Below are 5,179 nucleotides of genomic sequence, written 5' to 3' on the forward strand. Positions count from 1 at the left end.
GTTCAGACAGGAATGTTGAAAGTACCCGAGGCCATGAGATAAAAGAAACTGTTGGTTGTTTCAGGTCTAATCGGTTGTAACTAGGCCTGTCACAATAAACAATAAATCACATGATAAGTTAAAGGGAGCTCAATAATTTCCATTAGCATGATTTACTGTTTTTCTCTTTTCTCTCTTTGTACCAAAAAATGGATGATAAAAATCTTCAGTTTGGTGTTTTGGTCTCAACTAGCCCTTTATTTGAAGGACAATTTTGTTTACAAAGACTTTATAATTTATTTTATTTGTTGTTTTGTTTATTTTGGATATTTAAAATGTCTTTAAGAATGCGTTCTCGCATTATTATACCATTACCATTAGATTATTAGAAAATTGTCTCAAAACAACAATATTATCGTTTATCACAATAACTTCTGGGACAATTCATCGCTCTGTAAAGGTTTAACATAAAAGGCCTGGTTGTAATCTAACCCTCCTCTCTGCTGCTGCTTCACCAGTGGTTTCTGAAACTGGTGAAAAGTGTTTTAATGCAAAGTGGAAAATGTAACTCATGGGAATCTATTAAAAACTTCATCCAGCCTTCCATTTAAATAATTACATTTTGTTTCAGATTTTACTAGAGGTTTTATTAGCTCAGTTGTTGTCTATTGTTGACATATTTATCCTTACAGGAGCGCTACCAGTAGACCCTGGATGGGATCCTGCAGCACTGACAACCAATAACTGTCAGTGCTGGTTTACAGGAAGAACTCATGATCTTCCTGTAAACCAGCAGTGCTAAAAACTGCACCAAAGTGCAACTCATGTTTAGTGGTGATCAGACACAAGAATTGGTCCTAATCGGCTGATGTCCAGCAGGAATTTTGTCTTGAAACATGAACCAGAACACCTGAGAGATCTGGAAGGTTGCTATAACAACAGCAGATCTTTAATGAATTGTTTCAGTGATTTATAAACTAACAACAGTATTTTAAAGTCTATTCTCTGAGCTACAGGGAGCCAGCGTAGGGACTTTAAAACTGGTGTTATGTGCTCTATCTTCCTGGTTTTAGTCAGAACTCCAGCAGCAGCGTCTGGATCAGCTGCAGCTGGAGGATTGATTTGTTAGTCAAACCTGTGATATAGATCCAGAAACCTGGTCTGTGTTGAGAAGGAACATAATTTTATACACTGTAGGCTGGAAGTTTCCTTTTATTTGGTGATTTCTTTTATGTACAGTTTGAGTTGAAGAAAAAGTTTTCACTTTGTTTTATCAAGAAAATCATGTTTTGCAAAGTCTGGGGAATACCATGTGATTTAGTCTAAATCCTTCTTAATCTGCATCTCTGAGCTGTGATATACATTAATTAAAGATACAAAACATGTTGAAACATTATAAAATCAACTTTTGATATAAAATTCTGTAATTCCAACATAAGTTCCTGACACTTTTTAACACAAAAACCTAATCATTGCTTAGGTGAATAAAGATTAATCTGAGCAGTGAAAGTCTCCATGGCGAACAGAAACAAGAAGGGGCAGCACCCAAACAAACTCTACCATCACCAACAACAAACAAGACTCCATAAAGACATAAAGACTGATCTCTGAGCAGTTAAGAAATGACAAAAATGAGCTCTCAGCAACAATGATAGAGACTAAAGAAACAGAAACTAAAATACACATTTTAACCACCTGAACCTCAGATCACTGCTGACTATTTAGGTTAAATAAACTAAGCAGAATCTCCACCAGAACAGAAACCTAACTCCAGAGGCTGAGTGAATCTGGTCTGGACTCTGTGGACGAGAGTCATGGTTTTAGAGACGCTGTAGAAACACAGAATACCTGCTGTGTGGTCCAGGTACACTCCTATTCTGGAGGAAACTGGACCTGGTGCTGGAGTTTAAAATTCATGCCAAAATATAAAGCTAGTGACCAAGATCCCTGAGTCCAAATTCTTCTTTTATGTTGTTATTACGCAATAGTCAGCCACACCCAAACCTCCTCACAGACCCCAGCAGACTGACTACTGACCAGCTCTACCTAACGGGTCCAGAAAGCCTCTAACTCCTGAGTGTTACTCCAGATGAGAATGTAGAGGACATTCTGTTTAAGCTGGGAGTCAGAAAGATGCATCTAAACTCTGACTACCTTCAGATCCAGAAGTTTTGACCCACTACAGTTAATGAAACAGTCAACTGAGTTAATGGTAGCTCTCTCTCTATCAATAACATGCACTTGTGCCGAGTCTCTAAAACTTATCTAAACTATAACGAGTCCCAAGGTCTTTATTTTACAAACACCAAAGAAATGTCTGAAGCCCCCTGGTTACTAGGACCATGACCACTGATTTTACCTAAATCAGAACAATTACTCTCAATTGACTCAATTAATTTAACTGTCCACAGCATCAATTAGACTTTAATATTTTATTAGCAAGCTTTAGCAGGGGGAAAATGACAAACAGCTTCTTCAATCAACAAATCAAGAGATTAATATACAAGGAATTAGAAATCACACCTCCCTCCAGTCCCTATCCTGTGTCATCGAACTAAATAAGTGAGGCTTTGGGATGCAGATCCACTCGTCCCCAGATGTTGAGTTGATCTTGGCAGCATAAAACTTTAATATCCTTGGTTAGAGTCTGTCTTGGCAGAATCCTCCTCAGAACAGATCCAAAGTTGAACTGGTATTTGTCCTCCGTGGACTCAGTTCCTCATCACTCGGTGATCTTTGTCTATCCCCAAGTCCACTGCAGCCTAGTTGAGATCCTTTGGGTTGAGTGTAGGGCAGTTGTCAAATCAGAAACCCGGGCTGTGGGTAAACGGATCCTGTTCCCTTCTCCAGCAGTGCGATGTCTTCACCTCCCCGAGGTTTCAAGGTGCAGCCCTCCATTGATCCTGCATTGACTCGAACACTGCGGGACAAAGAACCCCTGGTTCTTCTCTCTCATTATTTTTATACCTTCCATGTTTGGGTGTTTATGCATCAGCTGCTTACACAACCTCCTCCGAGCAGCTACCACTCTTCCCTTGACTTCAAACGGCCTCTAGTTGTGACACAGTATAAGAGACTTTTAACTTGTAGTCATTACTTTTATCCATTTATGATTTTTCCCATTCTTAGGTCAAGATTCCTTTTTGCCTTCCAACCAAAACCACATAACTCATAATCAACATCAATTCATAGTGCATTTAAATCAAAGATTACATAATTTTCAATCTACATTAAATCAGAATACAAGATTACTTATTGCCTCTAGGTTTATGTGACCCGTTTTCTGTGTGTCCTGGAAAGATCTCAGTCAGTCCCAATCAGGTTTCATGACAATGTTGATGTTCTTAATGTATGAAGGTGATACATCAAAATTATCTGGTCTTTGGCTCTGGTCCTGATAGTAGAACATCCACCTCAGTTATTGCCAATGAGATGATTGTCCATGTGTCTCTCAGGACGTCTTGTAGCTGTGTTAGTACGTCCTCAGAATGTCTCAGAGGGTCCTGTCACTCATGCATCTCAGAGATAAATTAACCAACATGTCACAAAGAAAGGAGAAAGAGATGGGTGGGTCAGAAAAACTTAGGAGGTGAAAAACGTTAGTGCAGGATGCACCAAATTACAGATATTTTCCATGGTGGCCAAGGTTTGTAACGGCACACCACCAATCAGCACGACTACAGAAGGTTTGCCCTACTATCTCTTCCCAAAACTAGAATATTGTGCACTTGTGTGTTTGGATGTGTTTAGGGCACACAGACAGCAATGTTGCAGCAAATGTGTATAAATAATTAATCTGCTTAGTCAATTAAAATCAATCCATACTGACCAGAAAAGGGTTCACATTTCTTTACTACAAAAAAAACCTCTTTAGAGAAAGTCTGTGTTCAGAATAAAAGGATAATATCTGAATTTACATACTATACATCTAGTTGTCCTGTTCTTTTTCATCAGTTTTTCTCCAGCTCAAGAAAAATACAAATAGTCACTTTCTGTGTTTTTAATGCTTTTCTTAAGTTGATTTTTATACTTTATTTGTGTTGTAACATGAATTATTTACAAAAGTGCTACAAAGTTTATAATTTTTGCAGCTACATGAAAGATAAGCAGTCAGAAAATTAGGGATAGGTTTTAACGCTTGTGCACGGGCGTGGGGTCGGTTGGACCCCATTTGTAAACACAAGGGTTAAGATGGCAACATCTATTGTCATGCAGTTGAAAGTCATGACAATTTGCTTTTGTGGGTGAAATTAATGGATGTCAACAAACAAACAACATCTCCATAACGACAACTGATGTCTAAGAAGTGAAGAAATGACAACAATGAAGGAGACTGAAAAACTGAAACTAAAATATGCATATTAACGAACTGAACCTGAGATCACTGCTGACTATTTAGGTTTAACAAACTCAGCAGAGGATCCTTCAGAAAGTCTAATCCCAGCATGTAGCGGCTGAGTGAATCTGGTCTGGACTCTGTGGAGGAGAGTCATGGTTTCAGAGACGCTGTAGAAAGACAGAATACCTGCTCTGTGGTCCAGGTACACTCCTATTCTGGAGGAAACTGGACCTGATACTGGAGTTTGAACTTTGTTGTGCGAAAATGTACAACTGTTTGTGTCACAGCGCAGAGACCAAGATTTGTCATTGAATCCAAATGAACATCCATTTGATCTTCCTGATCTGCTGATGTTTTTGTTTGAAACTGCAATATTAACTCCTCCTCCGCTCCACTCCACCTCATAGTAACAACGTCCAGTCAGATTCTCTCTGCTCAGGATCTGAGGCCAAAAGGTGAATCTGTGTGGATGATCAGGATAAAGCAGTTGTTGGTTCATTCTTGTTACTTTTCTGTTCCCCTCAGATAATAACAGAAACCTGCTTGCTGTATTTGGATCCAGGGTGATTTTTTGTGAACACCTTAAGAACTCAGCTCTGGTCTTTGGTTTTGGCAGTACAGCACCCATCTTTGTCACTCGCAGTGAATTTTTTCTCCATGTGTCTCTCAGGATGTTCTGTAGTTTGTCTCTGAGCTCTGTCACAGCTGCTGTCACGTCCTCAAAGTGTCTCAGAGGACGGATGTTGATGCTGGATGAGTGTGTCGACTCCCTGAGTGCTGGCAGTGAGGGGTAGTTGAGGAGAAACTGGGTGTGATCCTCTGTGTGTGAGAGCTGCTCCAGCTCAGCGTCTTTCCTCTTCA

General features: G+C 39.5%; 1 long non-coding RNA gene across 1 annotated transcript; it reads left to right on the plus strand.

Moving 5' to 3' along the window:
• Positions 1–1,801: 1,801 nt before the first annotated feature.
• On the plus strand, positions 1,802–4,577 carry LOC107838644 (uncharacterized). Its single transcript, XR_001664719.1, has 2 exons — positions 1,802–1,843; positions 4,521–4,577. It is a non-coding gene; the product is annotated as an uncharacterized LOC107838644 (long non-coding RNA).
• Positions 4,578–5,179: the final 602 nt, after the last annotated feature.

The sequence above is a fragment of the Poecilia formosa genome, unplaced genomic scaffold (assembly GCF_000485575.1).
Source record: "Poecilia formosa unplaced genomic scaffold, Poecilia_formosa-5.1.2 Scaffold288, whole genome shotgun sequence".
NCBI classification, from domain to species: Eukaryota; Metazoa; Chordata; class Actinopteri; order Cyprinodontiformes; family Poeciliidae; genus Poecilia; species Poecilia formosa.